Source organism: Aedes albopictus, chromosome 3, assembly GCF_035046485.1.
Source record: "Aedes albopictus strain Foshan chromosome 3, AalbF5, whole genome shotgun sequence".
In the NCBI taxonomy this organism is placed as follows: Eukaryota; Metazoa; Arthropoda; class Insecta; order Diptera; family Culicidae; genus Aedes; species Aedes albopictus.
In genome coordinates this window covers 351,514,562-351,538,817 of record NC_085138.1, presented here as the reverse complement: position 1 = coordinate 351,538,817, position 24,256 = coordinate 351,514,562, and the positions used below count along the sequence as shown (strand labels likewise).

The window sequence follows — 24,256 nt, the reverse complement described above, 5'->3', positions numbered from 1 at the left end:
ATGCCTTTGACGGGAACATTTGGTGGAAGTAATTAAATTACATTTTTATTTCAGCTGAAAGCTTTCCGAATAAAAAATACAGTAGAAAAACCGAACGTTATATTGTAACAGTACTATTTAGAACCATATTTTTACAATTGACACCACTGTAAAAATAAAAATACAAAAACAATGAAATGTAAGATTTTTACAATATATTATACAGGTTGTTAAGTATCGTAACAATATAAAAAAATATTTTTTTCCATATATATATATATTTGCAAAACCATACATTTAATTGTTAATGAATTGTTCTAAATACTGATACGTGGGTTTAAATATACCATACATGGTATGGTACATGAATGGTTTCAAACAATAAAATGTACCGTAAATAAATTGTTTTTAATCGTAATTTCACTACTGGTTATACATTTAATCAAATGGTTTTGGAATGGATTTCTTTTGTAATGTTGTACTGTTTTACATTACATAAACCATATAATGTTATATTATCTTGTAATTTTCTTCCTGTTAATGGCCTCTTAGGCTTACTAGATTTATTATAATGCGCTTTGGGAATTCTCCAGAGCGTTTTGGACAACCCTTCATATATAGGATCGCCCACGTCTCAGTGTTTCAGTGGTCTCTGATTGCATTAACTGTTGAAGCTTAGGCTCCCATGCCCCACCAGCCTGATAACCGGGTTTTGTAAACTAAGTATTAAGGCCTTTTCTTGTGTCATCACAAAATGGCTTCTTCAGAATCATCATCCAAATTCAACTTTACACAGTATTGCACCAATACACTTACGTAAGTAAATCGACGCTTACCTTTTTCTCTAAAATTGTCCACTTCGCGCAAAATATTTCGAAAAGAAATATAGAACACACTATTCCAATTGAAATTCTCTTTCGAACTATCTATGCCACAAAGAAATATTTTCACTCATACTTGAAAATTATATAATTTTGTCTCAACCGCACCAAGAGTTCGATGGCAATGTTTACCACCCGCCACAGTACAACGCCGCGGCAGCATCACGACGCGACGGTGCCGTCTGGCGCACAATCATCGATCATTGAACGCAGTGATGTCGATCTTGCGGGAAAATTCATCAATAAATCAATCAAAATCGTTGAAATGGTCAACTAAAATTTATCGATTATACGTCGTAAAATCGAAAACTATTCTTCGAATGATTATAATTTTTATTTGTGAAATCTCCTCCGCACTGTCCGCCAACACTGCTGCTGCTTGCAAACATCAACAGCGGAAGAGCATACTAAGAGTATTCGATATTTGTTAGCTTATTGAACATAAAATTTGGTGTTATTCGTAATATTAAGACATGTTTCATTGTTATTTAGCAAAGCAGAGAAGTCTACTGCTTGAATTGCTTTTGAATGATTAATAATCTTGAAATGTTTACATTGGCGGAAGCGAGACAAAGAGTTGCTATTTTTGTTTGTTTATAGAACAAATGTAAAAAGGCAACACCACTACTGTTGCGCTCGATGATTGTTAGAAACAAGAATCGAAAAAGAAGAGCTGAAATAGGAGTGATACAGGGAGTCACCTTAATTGTGGCAACACTTTGATCGGCATGATGGAACTATGTCGAGCGCGCTAAGTGTTTTTAGACCACTAATGTAGTTGCATGAAGTGGGTGACGAGGTACATAAGTATCATTACAGCGTGCTTAACCGTTATTACTATATTGAGGCACTAGTTTGACTAAAGTTTGAAATACATAACAACTCATGAGAAAACTGTCAAGTTCGATTCAAATATCAAAGACAAGGTTAAAGATGGCTCTACGCTTGGCTCTACGTGAGAAATAAAGTTTGTCAATCGCATTTGATTCGATTGTGGTCGAAGGCAAGTTCACATAAGAGAAGAGGATAAAACTCCCCTAAATGCAAATACAGAAAGAATATTGTTGAACTCATCCACTGATTTACGGTAATCTGACCTGCGTCTTTCCGGGTTGGCCTACGTTCGTATTTCTCTCATCGAAATTGATGTTTCAACTTTTTCACTTTCTTCTCTTTCCTTTCCAAAACAAAGCACGGAAAAATCTAAAACTGAATAAATAATTAAAAATGCACGGAAAATAATGTTTCGGAAAAGTGAATGGTTCAAACGTAAGAAAAACAGTATAATATATTGTTACATAAAAATCGAATGTAAATGTATAGTAGCTACAATCTGCAAAGCTTTTAGCGAACCATTTCATTACAATACACTTTATTGTAGCTGGTGCACTGTATGGTGCAGGAATGGTTTTCACCAAACACCCTATGGTTAGTTTTTATCCGGGTTACCACAACAATACCCACGGGTTTGCTAAACAGATTTAACAGCATGGAGACAAATTTCGTTCGTTTGAAACAAAAATATTCATGTTTATTCGGTAAACTGATAAAATATTTAAAACTAAAATATTAATTTTTAAAACTAACTCAATTAACGGGTGGTCACTAAATAACGGGAATGCTTTGAATGTGCTCTTAAAAATATATGATCTTTAAAAATGGCAATCTGAATTTAACTATCATAAAGGTTTAACAATGTAAGTCCATGGAAAATATAAAATTTAAGAAAGTTGAACGTAGTAATTTGTACAGTATTTTTTTGCAGTGATGTTGGAGCAACTGCTTTGTACGACTTTTCAGAGTTTACTTTCACGCATTTTCTGCGTCTGTGAAATCGTTGGTCAAAATAAATGATGATGATTAACCTGGGCTTGTTAGGGGAATATCTGTAAATAAAAAGAAAATCGGGTTTTAAGTACGGTTCCTTTGAATTCCACTAAGAATTTGCATCCTTTGACAGATACGTATTTCGACCTCAACTGTAAGGTCGTCTTCAGTGTCTTGTACTTGACTCGACAGTCGAGTCAAGTACAAGACACTGAAGACGACCTTACAGTTGAGGTCGAAATACGTATCTGTCAAAGGATGCAAATTCTTAGTGGAATTCAAAAAAACCGTACTTAACCCGATTTTCAAAATAAATGGTTTCTCAGCTACCTTTAGCATCTACACACTCAAACAGTAATAAGAAAAAATGGGGATACTGACTTGTTTTTGTTTTTGCTTTGGTTGTAGCCTTTTCCCGTAAATGACATTTATAGAAATTTCCAAAAAATGTTATTTTTCTGTATCACCAAAACGTGTCGATGTAATTTGTGCACTGCGGTTCATTGTTGAACTTTTTTTGTGCTATTTTTTTTTTATAACGAACCATTTACATGTTGTTCAATGTGTAAATGTGATTTGATGTAAATATTTGTTATTTAACAAGGCATTCTATTGATTTATCCAGCCCATGTCACAAAAGAAGATTTTATTATGTGAAATGATATCATGCTTATTGGTTTTGCTAGTTTTCCTCTATTTCCTTCAGGATCTGTTTCTTGGGATGCCGAAATGTGGAATTCATTCAAAACCGGGCGGGTTCTAGTTTTATAATGGTTTACTATTAACTTTTTTACGGTTGTGTTGAGCAATCAGTAGAGCCGTCCAAGGCGTTTTGGTAGTGCTTCCTGTTTCAATGTCGTTTTCTGCAGAACAGAATAAGTTGACACAAAATAAAGAATACGCTGACTTTGTGGATAGATAGACGATGGTTTTGTCTAAAAAATGTTTACTCTATGGACGCTTCTATTGTTTTTAATCAGCTGCTAAAAGCATTCCCGTTATTTAGTGGCCACCCGTTACATCTTGATTTCTACAATACCCATTGAAGAGCCCCCCGTTCCGCCATCGAGAACATAAACAAAACTCTCAAGTTCCAGCTGCAGTACCAAACAAGATTTCCTCTTGCAAAAAAAGTCAAGTTTCACCTAAAGTTTCCACGAAATCCCATTGATTTCGGGAGCGTATGTTATCTACATGATGTTGGTATTGAAAGTGCCACGCGGGAAGTGGGTTTTCCTAGAGAAGGAAATGACTTTGTTAATTGCATTGGAAAACAAATATTTCCGTAGGGCCGACCTGCCACAGAAACAAACATTTTTACATTTGTTTCTAACATAACCCTGTCAGAAGATGCATGTTTGTTTCAAAAATGGATTGAATTTGCTTCAAATGTGACGTTCGATTTGCTCCAAACAGTTTTATTTCTGTTGCCAGAACAAATTGACAATTTATTTGAGTTTACCTGAAATATTTTTGATTTTACCATGTTTTTTTCTGCGTGAGATTTTGAGAATCTCAAACCAACGGGGGTAGACGGTACATCAAGGACAAATGTTTTGGTATTCTAGTTGCAACAGAACCTGGGATGCACAAATCTGAAGAAGTTATCGTTCAACGATATTATAATTTAGTTTAATTCTTGATCACTTCTAATAAGCTTAGTATATCAAGAGTACCTGGTGCGCTGGTTTAGTTTATTAGGAGATTTATCTGCTTAAAATCACGAGTAGGTGCAAAAGTGGGCTATCTTTGGATTCTCACGAGCTTGTCTCTAATCACATTTGTATTCCGATGTACCTTAAAAACATCAATTTTTAACATGTTTAGTTCTATCGTGATATACGTTTTGAATCGGCATTAAAGTTTTCCGAGATTTCTCTTACATTTCCACTCGAGATTGCTTTTAGAGATTCTTAAAGTTAGGTGTCGACCAGAGTAGACGCGTCACGCGAAGCGAAGCGAAATTTTACACGCAAAGGAATATCAATCAATAATAACAATAATCAAATTGTGACGCGTCCAAGAGCTTGTTTTAAAGTTTTTGAGCTCAATTCAAGTTATTTGAAAGTTGGTTAATATTTCCAAAAGTTCTGCCTAAAGAGTCGAGTCAAATACGAGACACTGAAGACGACCCTAAGGGTGCGGACAGTGGACGCGACGCGGATTTCCATACGATTTGACAGCTCCTTATTATTGATAGTTATTCCTTTGCGTGCAAATTTCCGCGTCGCGCCACGTGACGCGTCCACTCTGGCCGCACCCTTAAGGTCGGCACCTAAGGGTACGGCCAGAGTTGACGCGTCACGCGGCGCGACGCGAAAATTTGCATGCAAAGGAATAACAATCAATAATAAGGAGCTGTCAAATCGTATGAGATATTCGCGTCGCATCACGTGACAGGCCGGCACTTAAGGCTGGATCACAATGGTGCGCTGAGCGTCGCGCTAGCTGTCAACGCTTGCGTTTGTTACTAAAACGCGCGTCTGACGCGCGTTGCATTTTTGCGCTCACAATGCTGCGTCAGCGTTCGCGTTTATTTTCTTGTGGGAATCACACTTGTCCTAGTTTAGCAGGACGTGATTGCAACCGCATCGTTACCGGCCGGGAACGGGGGCCCTACGAGAATTCCTTCGCTACCAGAAGCACTCGATGGACTGATCCGCAAGTTGCTGTTCCAGCGCTTGGTGCATGAAATTGCGCAGGATTTCATGTCAAAGTGCTGCCGTTGCTACCCTGCAACTACTCCAACTCTAATAACTCATCCAGATTTTTTTTTCTAAGAATTTATCCAAAGATTTATCAGGAATTTCTTCAATACATTCTCTCAGAATTTTCGCAATGATTCCTCCAGAAAATTTCCCTAGAATTATTCCAATGATTTTTGCATGAATTCTTCTCACGTTTCCACCAAGCGCAAGCATAACTTCAATAATTTTAATCATGGTTTTCTCCAAGGGTTTGTCCAGGTTTTTTTTTCCATGAATCTCTCCAAGAATCCTAGAATTATCGAGAAATCTTTCAAGAACTTTTCAAAGTTTCCGTAAGGGTTCCCAAAAATAAATCTAAATATGTTTGGCGTCACCGTAACTGTTCTTAAACATTGTGACAGCAGTGTAGTTATGTCAAACACGCAAGGTTACAGTGGCGCGATTTGCTCATTTAATAGCAACCATTCTTTTGAAGTTTTCCCCAAGGGGTTTCTTAACGGACTTGTTCGATGAATTTCTCCCAACAGTTTCCGAAGACTTCCGCAGAAGTCCCTTAGGAATATCTTACGAGGATTCTTCCAAGAAATCATCCAACGGTTTCTCTAAGAATCTCTCCAAGTTTTATCCAAATCTGTCTTTCAGGGATTACTGGGGATTTTTTTTTATTACCGTACGGGTTTGTGCCGAAGGGTCTCAGCTTTTCATGAAACTTTTTCCACAGGCAGGGCTCATGGATATATAAACAAAAAAAAAATTGAGGAAAATTCAGGGTCGCCTATTTTCCCGGAAAACTCAGGTGGAATTTTTTTGTTTTCCCCTGACACTACTTACTTTGAAAAATCATAACTCAAGAACGAAGCATCGTATAAAAAAAGTTTTTTTTTTAGAAAATGAAAGCAAAAAAAATATGAACTAGAAAAAGTTTCCCACAAAATTTTCTACAGTTGAGAAAATTCGTAAAGAAAAGCCGGAAAAACTATGCCCGAACTCGTGGAAAATTTTCGAAAAAATATTTTTGAGAAGGTTATTTCATAAGTTTTAATCGCTGAAATTTTTGGAATGCATTTTTTTTTTCGTTTTTGAGTTATGGGCAATTTTGTTGAAAAATGTCCAAATGTGCCATAAAAGCCTTTTCTTTGAAAAATCTCAGGAATCCAAAAAAAATATGAAATGGAAAAAGTTTTCCACAAAATTTTTCACTGTTGAGAAAATTCAAAAGAAAAGCCGGAAAAACTATGCCCGAACTCGTGGAAAATTTAAAAAAAAATATTTTTGGGAAGGTAATTTCATAAGCTTTGATCGCTGAAATTTTTGGAATGCACTTATATTTCGTTCCTGAGTTATGGCAAATTTTGTGGAAAATGACGATATAATATAGGCTTACATGGTCATTTATACGTCAACGTCACAATAAATGTTAGTTGGGAATTGAGATAGATCTTTAGAAGCCTATTAATGATTTTCAAGTGTGGCTTCCAGCCGTTCGCTGGAGTTTGCCATCGTCGCTGACAAGCAGGTACACAAACAAACAAATTCAGATCGTGAAATTCCAATGAAGTTCTGGGACCTTACGAGACAAATGCTGATAGCGTATCGAGAGACATTCCGCTGGGATTCTGAGGAAACTTTTACTGCGGTGGCAGCGGGGATGCTATTTGTATATTCGGTCAAGATTGTCGTTGGGTCAAGATTGATGGTGGGAGGAATTCTTCAAGGACGCAGACGGTAACCTTATGAAATTCTACAGAAAAAAAAACTATCCCAAGGAACAAAGCTTTACGGAGAATTTATTGGAATTTTTGGGCTTTTTTTGACATTCCATAAGAAAATTCTTTGAGTTTCGCAGATGATCAGCTCGAAATCCTTATGAGCTCTCCCGGAAAATTCATAAGGAGTTTCATTGTGGATTCATCAAGAATTTATTTGAGCTTTTTATTAGAAGTTCTACCAGCAAACCCTCCTTGAATTTCCTCTGAATCTCTTGGATCTAACCTAGAATTATATTCACGTGTTCTCAAGGGCTTCTTTCTAGGAATCCTCCATGAAGAATCTGGATTTCCCTTTGGTAATTGCTTACTACCTGTTGGATTATGTTTTGAAATTCGAAAGTTTTCGTAATTTTTCTAGAATGTCCTTCTAGATTTTCCAAAATTTCTTTTTAAATCAAGATGTTTGTTTGGGTTTTATTTACAAGTTTCTGTCGGAATTCTTCAAGGATTATTTTTTTCAAAATTCTCCCGAAATTATTTTTGAGATTTCTTCTAGAGTTTCTTCTGGGGTTCCGTAAGAACTTCTTCCTGGAAATATAGGGTGTCATCAGGAGTTTTTTTACTGGAATTCTTCAAAGAGTTGCTTATTCCAGCATTATTTCAAGAAATTCTTCTGGAATCCATCCAGAAATTTCTCCAGGATTGTTTTCCATCAACGACTTCGTTCATTGACCTAGGATATCTACAGGAGTTTCTGCTGGATTTCATCCAGGAGGCTGTTTTTTTTTTAGAATTTACAGCTGTATTACCTCCAAAAAAATCCCTGTTGTACTCCTCCAGGAGTTCCTTTTAAAAATCTTTCAAGGGGGTCTTCTCTACAAGTTGCTTCTGGCAATAATCTCGGAGCTCATTCTTGTATTCTCCCAGGACTTTTTTTTCTTGGAATCCTCCAGATTTTTTTTTCTGAAAATCCTCCAGTAGTTTCTTGTGGGAATCCAACAGAAGTTCATTTTGGGAATCTACCAGAATTTTTTTCTTGAATTTCTCCAAGAGCTGCTTCTGGAGTACATTCTGAAGTTCCTACTCACCATGCTATTTGGTTCCCTAATGGAATTCCTTCCTGTTTCTTGTTATTTTCAATAATTTAATAACTTTTCTTAGGAGTCCTGGAAGAATCCAAGAATGAACTTCTTGATTGTTTCCAAAAATAAATTCTTGAAGATTTCCAAACTCCTAGAGGGCTCCCAGAACTTTTGGAAGAAATAATATTGTAAATTATGAAAAAAACAAAATCCAAACAGCGTTCTGAAGAAATCCAGCAGATACTCTGTTGATATCCTAGAACGAAGTAATTGATGAATTTCAGATAGAGCTCCTATAGGAGTTTTGAAATAAAAACCTGTTGGTATATCAGAAAACAACTTATGGAGAAATTCTGGACGGATTTCAAAACAATCTCTTGAAAGAATGCTGGATAAAGCAACTGGGGGAACCCCAGCAGGAACTTCAGAAGAAAACTCAAAAAGAGTTTGTAGAGGATTTTGGAAAAAAAATCTGGAAGAATTTCCGTAGAAACTTCTAAATAAAACTCCCAAGAATATTCACAGCATCTTCTAGCTATCACAATGAAAACTTTTTATCGAATTTCCAAAGATAGTCCAACAGGTAGAAACGAGATTACCAAGAGGAATCCCATATTCATCTTGGAGAAGCCCTTGGGGACACGTGAATATAGTACGAAATCCTCGCCTTCTCTTTCACTCTTATAGAAGTTTTGTAACCAACAAGGCCACGTCACGTCCAAATCCCATATATAATCAAGACAATGCAGTGTCCTATAAAGATGCAAAGTAGAAATCGAGAACCCTGGCTGCAAGTAGTAAGCCAGCCAACCAGATATCGTAAATCATATTTTGAGAAAAATCGTATATTTTCGTAATTTTAATCTGATTTGTATAATTATACAGCCTTTCCATAGAAAATCAATATAGTGTATCTCGGTATGGCGTGATAACTGGTGGGTTCATTGAAAATATTTAGACCCGTAGGGAGGTGGAACCATCTCGGCAGGCCCCTTTTTTATTCCGTCATTAGCTTGATCAATTTTTAAGAAGGTGGTCCAAAAATGTTTTTCAAAACCAATAAATATAAAAAAAATCATAACTTTTGAATGTGTTTGTGAAAAATATCATAGATGAACTCTTGGGAACTATAAGAAAGTTAGTAGTTAGCACCAGGGTGCGAGGCCGCCATTTTTAAGAATCCAACATCTTGTATGTAAACATTTGTGTATCCATAAAGCATTTCATTATTGTGGATACACGATACATGTTGGCTCCTGTCAGATTAGAGTTTCCACATACGTGGTAGTTAGAAATATTTAATGAAATTGCAGAAAAAAAAAACATTTACAGCACATTTGATGGCCTGATTTAGAAATTTTGTAAGATCAATTCCTATGAGATTCATATCGAACATGAAAAATTCTAGCGGCAGTTACTGCAAAATAAGATGCATATAGGTGATTTGAACATGCAATTTTACAGAAGTTACCTGAAATAACATGTAAATTTCATAACCATGAAAATTTTATTAATATGGTCAAGATAAACTGAGTCATAATAACATGGAATAGAATATACATTTACATGATATATTGTGTAAATTTACATGATGGGATGATTACACGACTGAAATAGAGTTCACAGGAAGGTAATCAAGATTATTATTACCCGCACAGATAAAAATAATGAGATTTACACGTCATGTAATCTTCAGCTTAGTCATGTAAACTTAGTGTTATGATGGTTTACATGATATCTCATGTAAATTTGTGTCATAAACTCACAGAGTCATGCTGAATTACATAACATATAATGGAAGTTTACATGATATTTTATGACTTTCACATGATAGTTATGTAAACTTCTGTGATATCCCACGCTCCAATCATGTGCAACATATGTCACAGAATTTTACACTCTTTTTTCGATCTGTGTATGTTGACTTTAACACGAAACGTTTAGTAACCCCTGTGCTCATTCTCTCGCCGGACGGAGTCGTATGCCCGAAAACTCCAGCTGGTCCCGTCTGCGTATTGTATACGAACGATCGAGACCTGCTGCTAGAGGAGAAAGGCGCGAGCAAGAGACGGCGAAGCCCCTGCCTGACGAGATGCGAACGGAACGAACCGGACCGAACGAGGGGCAAAAAATAAATAAAACGATCAGTGCCTTGTTATAAGATTTCAAGTTATTCCCAGTTCCTTCTTGCTGGCAACTTTTCCCTGCCTGGACCCTTGCGTTACCCCGCCACTCCGCCGAGAGCACCTCCGCTTCAGGGAAGAACGCAATTTCAATAATATATTCTTATTATTTCTTCTTCGGAGTTTCACTTTTGGTTTTGGCCTGCCTGTGTAGTGTAGGCCCTCCAATATACTCCTTGGTTTCCGATATTTCTCCTTTCTTTCTCGGGCCGGTCATCAATTGTTCTTCGACGAGCGAACGACGCTCAAGTGTGGAGAGTTGTTGCCTTGTTTTTCCACTTTGTTTCTTCGATTTGAGTTTCTTCGGCTTTTTCTTGTGTCTTGTTGAACTTTTTACCCGATCGATTGCGATCGATAGAGTTGAACCTTTTTGTATTTTGTCACTGGCTGGTCATAAACAAGGCAACAATGTTGCATTTGCGAGGAATAATCAATGTTATTAAATTTTCAGTGCATTGCTTACAACACCATACCAACTTGTTTGTGTTTTCGATTTTTTAAGTCTTCAAGACTTTTGAATTTTGAAACTGAATTTTTCATACCATATCAGAATGTGTACACGCATAAAAATCCGTTCCGAAAATCGTCCACAATCAGTCACGTTATTCGGAACAAGCACGATTTTCATTTACGAAAATACACCATGAATAAAAGTCGCGTTCTCGTGAACCCTTTTCCACCACATAAATGTAACGCCTGAGTAACGGACCAGCTCAAGATCAAAAATCATATTATCGTGAATTGTGTTCGGATATCCATGACTATTGTTCGCATTGACTGAAACCTAGTTCACGGTACATGGTGTTTAGTTCACACGCATGGGAACACAAATCACGGGAATTAGAACTAGTTCATGGTCTGCAATAATCGTTCTGGTTATTGTGATTCAAATCATGGCAAGTGGATCGTTGTTCACGATCCGATATTTGTAATTGAAAGCAAAGAAAAATGCACTTGAACCATTTAGGACGCGCGCCATCAAGAAGGTAAAACTGCACCGCGCTCGCGCTGTATATGACGAGCAAGATTTTTTGCCAGTGTTGCACTTTTTACAACGGCACGCGTCCGGAAGGATTAAAGTACTGCATCAGAAGGATTAAAGTACTGCATAAGACGAATTTTACACTTTATCGAATAATATTTCTTTCACACTGTACTTACATGGCATTTCCGAAACTGATTAAAAATTAATACCATCCTGAGGAGGGCGCAACAGCGAGAATCTTGTCCTCTACTTCTGTCGGCATTCCTGGGAATCCCAGATGCACTTGCACTATAAATCACCAGAAAACCACCACAATCACTTACTTACATAATTAACAATCCATATTCACTTGCTTTCGAGAATAAAAACAGTATTTGGAGCTGAAAACCGGACACCAGAACGCTAAAAAAAGCTACTATACTCCATTACGCGGCGGTACTTGTGCGATTACTCGTGTGGATGATTGTTTATGCGGCTGAAAGGGCGCATGAACCGAGTTCTAGATTTTGTGACCAAAATCACGAAAGTAGTTTTGAGCGTTCTCAGTTCCGTGATTTGAGTTCGCATTATTGCATGCGTTATCAAACTAGCATGAAGATTGTAGCAGACGTGAAATGTGTTCTCAAATTTAAGACTAGTCGTCGACGAGTGGTAAACCTGACTCTCGTTTGCGTGAACTAAATCACGATGTTGAAGGAGCCGCGTGTTCCACTATTCATGACTTTTTGTTCACGAATACTGGAACGGATTTTTTTACGTGTACTATTAATTATAATAATTGTATTTGTGCTAGAAAATCCTGTCAAGATTCTGAGGAATGTCTAACTGTTTCTAACGGTTAACGGTTAAAAAATTCTCTAGAAATATCACCAAGAGTATTTAATAATTCGAAGGTATCTTCAAGGATTCCTCCAGAGATTTCTCCAGAAATTCCATCTGGGATTACGCCAGGAATTTCTTCAAGAATTTCTTTGCCCCAACTTGTACACATACAGATTATGACCAGTGATAGGAAATTTCACGAGATTGCATTGAGAAAATGTCATGACATTTTCCAGTTCCACCATTTCCATTCGATAGCATCACCAATATGATTAATTATGGAAAATTTGTGATGTCGTCAATAAACAGTGTTTACTAGTGACAGTAAAATTAGCAAATTACCATTGTATTTTCCACCTCTGATTATGACATAATCCCGAAAAAAAAGATCAATAAAATGTGTTGAAATTGATGCGTACTTTTCAACTTATGAAATCACTTAGTTATAACTCCAACCATACTCGTATGATCTTTTCATATGAAACACATATTTCCAAACAGTATTAAAACATAAAATATTAGGGCTCAACCGGGATTTGAACCCGGGACCTCTCGCACCCAAAGCGAGAATCATACCCCTAGACCATTGAGCCGCTGACAAAAATAGACCTCTCTCAGGCGATCGCAGTTTTACGTGGAGTGCCGTTCGCAAAATTACCGTGCCAACAAATCGCCAACGGCAACATCATGAACCACGTCCCCAACCACAATGTATCAAATTCGAAATCAGAGCTGAGCAAGCAAAAATGGTATAAATCAAACTGGTTCGGTCAGTGCGTCTACTATACTCTAGGTCTCTAGGAGGAGGCATGTTTTTCAACTTTTGCCATAACATGCATCCATCGCTCACGGCAGCCAGCAACTATTTACGCTGGCTGCACACCTCGTCCAATCATCGATCGTACCGTTACCGTTGTTGGTTGCTGCGGTGCTGTGGTGATACAATCAATCAACGTTTGGTCATGTCGTCCATATACCTACGACATCACACAGCAAAATTGAATGGAAGAAATTTGGAGGTGGAAAACATCAAGTGGCTCAATGGTCTAGGGGTATGATTCTCGCTTTGGGTGCGAGAGGTCCCGGGTTCAAATCCCGGTTGAGCCCAAATATTTTGGAAGGTTGTGAGGAGGTTTCCTTTCAGCTGAGCGTTCTAATTGTTACTAAGGATTAACATATAACGACACGTACTTACAAATGTACAATCCTGTTATCCAGATGGGTAACATCTTCCGATCACAGGATCAATTCGTTTGGGTCCATCAGTCAATAGGCTAATCAGAAGACGTTTGAAATCAGCTATGGTCCACTGCACGAATTTATGCTGGCCTGCTTTCTCCCACAGGAAATTTGACATTTGAGCGGTGCCGACACCGCTCAAACGTCAAATTTCGTGTGGGAGTAAGCAGGCCAGCATTCAATTCGTGCAGTGGACCATTCTTTATTACACCAACGAACCTAATCTCAAAACGACTGACAATTCACAGGTCATTTTGACAGATATAACATGAGCATGAAAAGGACGGCAACAAGATCGATAAAGTAGAATATATGATCCGTCTTCTTCATGCATGTCAAAATGACCTGAGAAGTGTCAAACATTTTCATGGCTAGCTTTGTTGGTGTAATGAAGAATGAATCAGCTATCCTATGAAAATGATAGTTCAGCGTTTGCGCCTTTGTTCGGCAGTTGTAAACAGTGGCATACACAGACCTGTCAACTGAAACGGCCTATCCTGGAATTGTACACTGGAACCTCTGTTCATGCACATGACGGGGGATACATAAATTAAAAAAAGTCAAAAGAAAAGGGAAATTTGTGAATAAACTAAGTTTGGGCTTTAATGAGGGAATCTAGTTCGTGAGAACAGGTTTTGTTCCGGAGCAGTGGGGTTTCTAGAAAGTTACCAGAGACCCCCTTAAAACGGGGTTCCAAGGGGCTTCAGGGGCATTTCAGGGGGTTGTTTCAGGGGATTTGAGGAGCCTTTTAAGGGCGTTCTGTCAGGATTTGTTGGCGTTTTAATTGGGTTACGGGGAATTCAGGGGTTTTCAGGTACGTTTCAAGGGGCTTAAAGGGCAATTCAGGGGATCTCAGGAGCCTTTAAAGGTCGTTGCAGGTCGCCCAGGAGGTATCCCATGATCGAGCTGACAACTAATCAACAGGAAGTGGTTCAAGAAGCCCTTTTATTGAAAGTTGTTCAGCAACGCCGGGAACAGTTCAAGCCCAAGTTTGTTTGCTGTATGCTTAGGCCAGGGTATGTAGTGCTCACAAGCCAGGTTAATGAAACTGCTGATTGGGTTGAAGTCAAGTTCACGTCGTTGGTGCTTTGGGAAAGTGCTGATTTGGTCGTAGTGGATGAGGATAAAATCCCACGCTCTGGTACTGCTGATTGCATTCTTCCCATGGAGTGCCAAGTACGGCAATGACATGATTATGTCTCTTATAGAGAGTCAGAATGACGATTTATGTGTCGATACATGGCGCATTCTCCATCGTCGCGTAAAGGGAGAGCACGTTGAGCTCACCTTCACAGTTGACGATTGATCTCTGCGGAAGTTCAAGGATCGGAAATTTGTTCTAAATTTCAGATATGGGCAGATTCAAATAACAAAGAAACGCCCTTTTCAATCCACTAAAAAGGGGGAAGTTTCCACTATGCCGACTGCTGTCCCTGATGAAATGGCTATGGATAGTGAAGTAGTCCATGATGACCTAATCGTTCCAGGGACAAGTGCAGGTGGGAAACAACACAATACCTATGGTAATTATAAATCAGATGCTGATGATTAAGACAGCCAGGGGCAGCATAATACCCATGGTTTAAAAAAAATCAAAAGCAAGTAAGCCTTGTGGATCCAATCAAATATCTTCCATTCAAAATCGTATCCAGCGTAGCGAATGAAGTGCCCCGGGAAATGTATAAGTATGTTTAATAAATGAATTCCAAATAAAACAGTATCAATGCATTTAAAATTATTCAAATAAATCTCCATCACGCAAAGGGTGCTTCGTCTGTGCTCAGTAAAAGATTTACTAAACAAGATCTAGACGTGGGCCTAATTCAGGAGCCCTGGGTAAATACCGGTAGGGTAATGGGATGCTTTTCATCGAACTGTAAACTCTTGTATCATGAAAATCAGAGTAAACCCAGCACTGCAATCTTAGTAAATAGGAGAATGAAATTTGTCCTAATTACTGAGTTCATTTCAAGAGATATTGTAGCTATCAATTTGGAGGTCCCGGCAACCCGGGGAAAACTGAGGTATGCATTGCTTCAGCACATTTCCCAGGAGACGTTGATGATGTAACCTCCATCTAGTGTTATGAGATTCATTAGTTATTCTAAGAGAATAAACGCTTAATTTGTAATTGGATGCGATGCAAATGCCCATCATACCATTTGGAGCAGTACCGATATTAATAAAAGGGGTGAGCATCTTCCGAACTACATTTCGTCTAATAACATAAACACCCCAAGTAACATTTTAAGTTTTGTTCGGCTCTATAAGAGGTTTTCATGGCCAATTTAATTAAACTTGCAATAAAACTGATTCATACATCAAAACCTCTTGATAACCTCTTTAAGAGCATCATCCGGCTAAGTGGACCACTCTCGGAGAGGTTTTGCAAACCGTATTAAGAGTAGCAATAAATCTGCTTTAAAACCTAGCTGAAAAATTTTCCATACTCGAAAAGAGGTTATGATGATTGTTGTTTTTTTTCAACAAAAATTATGACAGCTCAAGATGCAGAGAAGCTTCATCAACGGCACGTAAAGTTCAGGAAGAGATAGTTTTCGCAAGTAGAAAGCGATAATTTCAAAGTAATAATTTAGTAGTTATATTGTTGCTAGGCTTATGCGGATTCAATTTTACCGTGAATATTGGGATTGCAGAAATATAAAATTATTGCGCTTCGAAAATTGTGAATATTATCATCTTGGAATGAAATAAATCAGTTTGTTAATTCAGTAAAACTATCTCGAATCACAAGAAAACTCATTTAAGAGAATTAATTTTTGTGAGCTTGCTACAGAAATGACGGCAAATTATCAATTCGCTGCTAATATGAGCAAAATTAACTATTTTCCAATCACGTATCCGATTCTTCAATATGGGCGTCGGCCCATAATTAGCGAAAATAAAACGAAAGCAAGTTTACTTTTATGATTACCGCAATAAACCTAGCAATTTCATAGTTTCTGCTTTTCCATCAACAGATGTCGCTACTAATCGAACGGATCGCCATCCGTTGAGAGTTTGATCAGTTTTATTGTGGTAATAATGAATGCCAAAAGGATTACATATAGGAGAGTTTTGTTTACTCTAAAATCTGGCTTTATGGATGTCTTCAAGTATACTATAAAACATTTGATCGATGGTTTTCATAAAAATAGTCATAAAACTGTGAGTTTAGTTATTGCTGTAATGAAACCCCAATAAAAAACAAACAAAACCAATCAGCAATGGAATTGTTACTTGGGATATGCAATAAGGGAGATTCTCCCACTTTTTATTAACGCTATTCGACAGGAGGTTCTAGATCTTACGATCTGCAGTGACCTTCTGTCGGAAAAAAATGTGAACTGGCATGTTTCTGATGAAGAATCATTGTCATGTTCGATTATAAAGCCGGATCAAATTTAACTGAAAGCTATAGAAACCCAAAGAAAACTAACTGGGACGCTTTTATTCAATGAATGGAAATCCATATAAGGGTGAGCAGATCTTGTCTGTTTCATAGTTGGAAAATGCCTCTGATGATATTATTGATGAAATGATCTCATCATATCATGCTAGCTGCCCAATCCGACAGAGGTCATCCAACAGGGATGTTCCTTGGTGGAATGATAAGCTGGCAGAACTGAGGAAAAAATCTAGACGGTTGTTCAGTAGAGCAAAAGTTACATCTGAGTGTGTTCAGTATAAAAAGGCATTTACAGTATATAACAGAGAATTGAGCCTAGCCAAACGGAAGGACTGGAGACGGGTATGAGAAGGCATCAATAACACTCCTACAACTGCAAGGCTTCATAAAGTCCTTTCGAAAGACAATTCAAATGGTCTTGGAAGTCTTAAAAAAGAAGATGGCAGTTTTACTGTTGATGCCTATCAAAAAGCTGATTTCACAAGCCGAGGGTCGAATGGGCATTGAGTACTTTTCAACCTTTTAAATCTGCCGAGAAAGATGGAATTTTCCCAGCTTTACTTCAACAGGGAAAAGAGGCGATTTGTTCGCTCTTAACCGAACTATTCAGAGCCAGTATTACTTTAACTCACATACCTCAGGCGTGGCGTAACGGGACAAAACAATTCCATAAGCCTTCAGACCCATAAGCCTTTAGTGTTTTGTTAAAAACCATGGAAAAAACATGGATGACTTTATCAAGTCTACAAGTTCAGTAGAAATGCCTCTTTGCAAATTTCAGTATGCTTATCAATCGGGTAAATCTAGAATAACGGCACTACAGTCGTTGGTGAGCAAAGTTGAGAAATCGCTTCAAGCCAAGGAAGTAGTCGTGGTTGCTTTTCTCGACATTGAGGGAGCATTCTACAATGCATCCTACAGCTCCATGTGTTCAGCGATGGAAGCATTATTGAATGGATAATATCTATGCTTGAAGCTCGGGAGATTTCAACTGATCTCGGAGGTGCGCAACTATCTGTTAGATCTATAAAGGGCTGTCCTCAAGGAGGACTACTATCGCCCTTACTGTGGTCTTTGGTAGTGGCCGAACTCCTTAAAAAGCTAATGAATCAAGGTTTTGAGGTGATAGGATACGCAGATGATGTGGCCATTTTGATACGTGGGAAATACGATACTACGATTTCAAATCGCCTCCAACATGCGCTAAATGTTACTCACAAATGGTGTAGGAGAGAGGGATTAAGCGTTAATCCTTCCAAAACTGTTATCGTTCCTTTTACCAGAAGGAAGAAAATACATCTTACTCAGGCTTTTATTGATGGAGTTCAAATTTAGTTTTCGGAAGAAGTTAAACATCTTGGTGTAACTTTCGACAAAAGACTGAACTGGAATACTCATCTAAAGAAGGTAATAACTAAGGGTACAAATGCCCTTTGGGTCTGCAATAAGGCCTTGGGGAAAACCTGGGGGCTGCGACCAAACATGACGAACTCGATCCACGCAGCAATAGTCCGGCCAAAAATTACATATGCTTCACTTGTATGGTGGCCTAAAACAACCGAGGTAACCGCTCAAAAGAAGCTTGGCAAGCTTCAAAGACTTGCATGTATATCAATAACAGGGGCAATGAAAAGCACACCATCTGTTGCACTAGATGCTCTTTTCAATATGTTACCATTTCAGCAGTTTGTTCAACTGCAAGCGGCAAAAAGTGCCCTGCAGTTTCTGCGTCACAATAAACTGCTAGAAGGTGATCTAGTAGGACATTTGAAGATCGTCAAATACTTCAATTTAAGCTCAGATATTAAAACAGTAGAGTATTGGATGGTTACGAAGACCAACTATGATGTTCCCTTTAAAGTGGTTAAACCAAGCTGCTATATTTGCGATTCTAGTGGGCCAAGTTTACGTCCAGGTTATATTGTGTTTTATACTGATGGGCCTAAGATGGGTGATAATACTGGTGCTGGAGTTTTTGGCCTGAACGAAGTAACATTATACTGGGTGCCCGGCCATTGTGGAATTCAGGGAAATGAAAACGCCGACAATTTAGCCAGACAGGGTGCAGCATTGAGCTTCATGGGCCCTGAACCATTCAGTGGTGTTCCTGAGTGTACTCTTAGAATGCAACTAAAAACATGGGAAATGTCTATGATAGAATCCAATTGGAATACCACGGATACATCCAGACAACTAAAACTATTCATAAGGCCTAGTGCAGCAAAAGCCAGGACTATGCTACATTTGAACAAGAGAGACCTGAGGGTAATAACGGGCCTGATGACCGATCACTGCCCCAGTAGGTACCATCTATACAAGATTGGAAAAATCCAATCATCTGAGTGTCGTTTTTGTCAAGGTGAAAAAGAAACCGCTGAACATTTACTCTGCGGTTGTGGAGTGCTTTCCAATCAAAGGTTGTCAATATTTGGAAAAGGGTTTTAGAGCCCTTTGAAATTTGGCAAAGTAATCACAACAGGGTAATAGACTTTATTGAACGAGTGCCTAGTTGGGATCGAAAGCTTTATCAACCAATGTCCCACGGTGTCAAAATTTTGATTATTATCGAACATTCATGTACCTCGGATTTTTCTTCGAAAATGATTAGTATTTGGGCTATATATTCATAATCGGAAAACTAGAAAATATTTCATCGGCGAAAATTTTTCCATACATTTTGTATGGGACGTTTTTTGGGCTAAAATAGTAATTATTGATTTTTAGTATGGAAAATAGCTAAAAACTCATCTAACTCAAATTTTCCCCGATAGAATATTTTCAAATTTTGCATTTTTAAATTATAGCCGAAATTCTAACATTCTATGAAGAAAAATCCGAGGTACATGAAAGTTCGATAATAATCAAAATTTTGACACCGTGTGTCCATCACAGCTCAATTGTGACAGGATATTCGATTAGCACCAAATTAAATATGGGTCATACCACAATATTCCTAAATAATGGACACAGTGGTTAAAAGGTACTACAGATGAGGGAAAAAAGGTCGTTACAAGAGGTTTGAGGGGCGTTTCAAGGCATTTCAGAGTCATTTGAGAGAGTTTCAGGAATAAAAATGTTCGGCGTTCCTAGAGGTTTAAGAAGCGTTTGATAGCATTTCTGGGGCTGTTCATAGGGGTTTCAGGTGCGTTTCAGGGGGTTTCTGAAACCTATTAAAGGCGTTCAATGGGATTTGAGAGGCATTTTAAATTGATTATGATGATTTTACGGGCGTTTCAATGGGATTACGGAGGATTCAGGGGAGTTTCGAGCCAGGCCAGGGTCGTATCAGGGGGGTTCAAGAACACCTTTAAATCAAAGGGCATTTCAGATCTCTGAAAATCCTGATACTTCCTGAAATACCTCCAAATTCCCAAGTTTCATATGAGATTCTTTCAATTTGAAGAAATTCTGGGAAATGCGCATGCCTTCTGATTGATTAATGTCATTGTTTGGGGATGAAACTATCCACTCTCCTTCACCCCTCCCTGCTGCATCCGAAGAAAACCTGCCTCAGAAGGAGGAGATTCATACCGCAAGATAGACATGCGCAATAACCAAACCATAGAGGCATAGAAAATTCATCTCATCGACAATATTCCTGTTACTGCCTTCGACAGTCAACCAGTCGTAAAACCCCGAATGCCTAACAATTTGCCATCCCGAAAGTCTCTAGGCCGAATCCACCAGAGATGAGCCCGTAATTGCGGCCTTTCCCGGCCAATCAACGATCCGGTCCGCAGCAACCAGAGCCGCCACATTAGCCGCCTTTTGATCAATCAAATGAACCGCCGGGCCGCGGCCCCGTCATCCGTCGCTTTCGGTTCGTTTCTCTCTCTCCCCCTGGTTCGCGGTTTTTGTGTTTACTTATTAATCCGAAAATGGGAGAAAGCAAACTGTACAATCCGTGTTGTAAACACACATGTAGGTATGTACGCACAAACAACCAGAGCTTCGTCATAGCGTTCATAGCAGAGCGCGCGAATTCGGATACAAATGGACATCGCCCCCCGGCGGTGGCCTATTCCATCTAGCTCTAGCCTGGCTTACGGCCGGCGCGGCGGCGGAGCTAATTCACCAAAGGAGGTCTCCATCAATTTGTAACCTTTTTACCGGGACCAGGGTCTTGGCCGGGTTACGCCGGAGTAGCATACTGGCGGCCACGTGCACCGACCACCATCCGCTCCGCACATCCGAGTCGGTCAGTCTCGCGTGGATAGGGTTATTTGCTTTGGAGCGGCCAGAGTTGTGAATTAGGTGTCAGTGGATAAATCGACCCCTTCTGGTCTGCTGGTTTGGGTGGCTGACTGGCTGACTAGCTAACTTACTGGGGTACTCGATGTTTTATGGCTGGGTGATGATGGACACCCGCCCGCCGGGGGCATTGGATTTATTTGGTGCTGGCTGAAATCAGCAACAGGCGTGGTTTTTGGCGATTGATGTGAACACTGAGAGGCTAAGCATCTAACTTGTTGCCACTTCGAAATTTGCAATAACAATCAAAATTACACAAAGATCCTTCAGGTGATGGCTTATATTGGATACCATCCCAAATGTACATTGTACACTTTCAAGAGTCCCAAGCATTATATAATTTAAAAAATGACGATCATGAAAAAAAAACAAAAGAAATGTTAAAATAAATATATCTTGTTGCCCCATCCCAGGATTCCAGAGGAATTGGAGTGACATTTACATTCTTAGCAAAGTCACTCCCAACGAAGCGATATATTATTCTCCCTTTTCACAGAACGGTTGGTACGAGATGTCCCCGTTTGTTGATTCAAAAAAAAAACAATAAAAACGCTGCACAGTAGGCCTGGCCGCTTTAATGCTTGTAATGCATCTCTGATGCACTGCAACCATTAATAATGACAAGAAAAATGATAGGAGTAGTCGATACTATCATTTTCAAGGATTCTTTCAATGAATGGCTGTGTATGTGTAGACTAGACTAGACTATAAATCTTGTTGCAGGAGACTTAGATCACATCTGAATTTACACAGTTGTCGCGGGAAGAAGTTTCCGTCAATTGAAGGATATGAAAAGTTACATGATCTAGATACATTTCTGCCTTTTTACGACGTGGTTTCTTCAGAGAAGTTTCTGTATAAGAGAAAGTGCATATTTCGGTATTAAAAGCTGGATGATCAATCCACTTAGAAAACAGATCCTAAGTGTTTTCACTACAGATAGACATTTGATGCCTTCGGCAAAGTTGGAGTGATGGAGCATTAGATGGGCTTGGTGGTCTAGTGGCTATCGCTTTTAATTCGTATGCAGAAGGTCCTGGGCTCAATCCCTGGCTCGCCTCGCTCCTCCTACTTTGTGTCTTTCTATATATTTTCTCCCCCTCTCTACCCATGCAACTCATGCATTATCACGTGTTCATAGCCATCGCTACAACCAGAAACAGTTGAAAAGCCGTTTCTCTTCCTCCAAGTTTCACAGCACAGTGTAAATCTAACAGATAACGCCTACTAGCTATGCAATCAAGCGAATTGTAGGAAAGACTGGGGAGACTTGATCCCTTTTTCTTAATTTACCTGAAACTTTAAGAAAAACACAAAACTAGATCCGATTTCCGTACAAAATGGCAGGTAAACATCTATTGGTATTTCGTCAGTGAGATCTGTGAGTTGGTTGTTTGTTATATCTGCTCCGTTGTTTTTCGCTGATATTTATGGTTCTTACTAGTTAAAATTAGTGAAGAACCTCCAACCGCTTGATTCTAGTCTTCATTTTTGTGTTGCACTGATTCCTCAAAGTTTCACGGTTATTATTGACTTTAAACAACAACGAAATTCGTGCACAAAGTTCTCTTAATCGCCATATCAAATCTCTGTGAGTGTTCGACAACAAAATCATGCAGTGCAATAAATGCTCATCTGCTATCGATCGTAAAAAGGATCGGTATACAGTCTGCGAGGGGAAATGTGCAAAGCGTTACCATGCGGCGTGTGTGGACCTATCTGATGACACAGTGAATGCTCTGTTTTCTAAAAACGTCCTATGGATGTGTGACGAGTGTTTGACCGATTTCTGCAATACCCGTGATGCCAATGCGGAAGAAGTGGAAGAGGCAACCAACGACTGCTGTACCCATCACTCGACTTGTGAAGCTGAGATCGAGGAATTGAAATCAAAGGTGAATGATATCATCGACGTACTAACTGCGATGGTACCTCACCGCACTCAACCGACGCAGCTGGAGACGTGTATCCAGCATCATTCTACTCCTGTACTGCCTCACAGTGTCAACAGTGTTCGTTTATTTGATGGAACAAGAGACACGAATGCCTGCGAATCTCTGAGTGTTAGACAAAACAGCACATCTGCAACGGCAACTCATACTGATTTTGGAGCCTCATTCTCTTTATTTTTAACAAATGTCGAATGTAATACTACTAATGCAGATATTGTCAAGCTTGTATGTGAGTGTTTGAGTATTGTTGATAATAGTAAAGTTAGGGTAAGGAGACTTGTGTCGATGCATAGAGAACGCGAAGCAGATTATATCTCTTTCAAAGTTGTTTTGGAAACAAAATGGAAATCGTTAGCGATGCAACCTGGCACTTGGCCTAAGAATTTGAAGTTTAGAGAGTTTGTAAATCGTTACGATGTTTGGAAACCGAATTATTGTTAAAGTAATCAATAGTTTCTGCGTAGATTATTTGTTTTGTACTGATGATTTCGATTGAATGTATGCCTAAATGTGTTACTCATGTTTTTGTATCTTGTTTGCCAAATTGAATATTATTGTTTAACTGGTCTTATACGTTGTCATTGTTAGCTAGTATTAAGATTACATTTTAATAAGACCTAAAAGGTCAGTTAAAATTATCAAATAATAAATAATAAATAAATATTGCAAGTTAATACACAATAGAAGGCCTTTAAATTATTGTTAAAGTTTTCAAAACTGTATTTTTATGAAGGCATGGTTATGATGTATTTTTCAAAAATAGGTGACACTTGATCCCCCTTTGAGCACATGGTTTATTTAAAGGGAAAATAATTCCAGAGTCTTCCTATTAATTTTCTTTTCGAGTTTTCTTGTATTTTCGATGAATATGGAGTGTTTGAAATTGTAAGATTTCCTTAAATTTTTAAGGATATGCCGTATTTTCAAAATGGGGAGACTTGATCCCCCTTTTCTTGGTTTGTACTAAAGTTATAACTATCTGACACATTTTATCGTTGAATAGACTAGAATTCCAAGTTAATAGAGGCTTCCGAATAGAATTTTATTTTTCACATGTATAATGTGTGTGTGTAATCCTCGATGGATCAAGTCTCCCCGTGTCACTGTTGTGTATACTAAACTGAATTAATTCAAATATGTTAATAACAGCCTTATTTGGATAAATAAGTTTGAAAGTATTTTATTCAAACTATGTGCTGTGAAATTTTGACACGATTTGATTCAATTTT

At 38.5% G+C, this 24,256-nt stretch overlaps 1 protein-coding gene and 2 non-coding genes across 3 annotated transcripts in view; 2 read left to right on the top strand and 1 right to left on the bottom strand.

Moving 5' to 3' along the window:
* Nucleotides 1-24,256, top strand: part of LOC109432670 (low-density lipoprotein receptor-related protein 6) — a 193,182-nt gene that overhangs the window by 50,093 nt on the left and 118,833 nt on the right. The gene's annotated exons all lie outside the window — the stretch shown is intronic.
* Trnap-ugg (transfer RNA proline (anticodon UGG)) lies at nucleotides 12,698-12,769 on the bottom strand. Its single transcript has one exon. It is a non-coding gene; the product is annotated as a tRNA-Pro (tRNA).
* Nucleotides 13,212-13,283, top strand: Trnap-ugg (transfer RNA proline (anticodon UGG)). The gene has a single exon. It is a non-coding gene; the product is annotated as a tRNA-Pro (tRNA).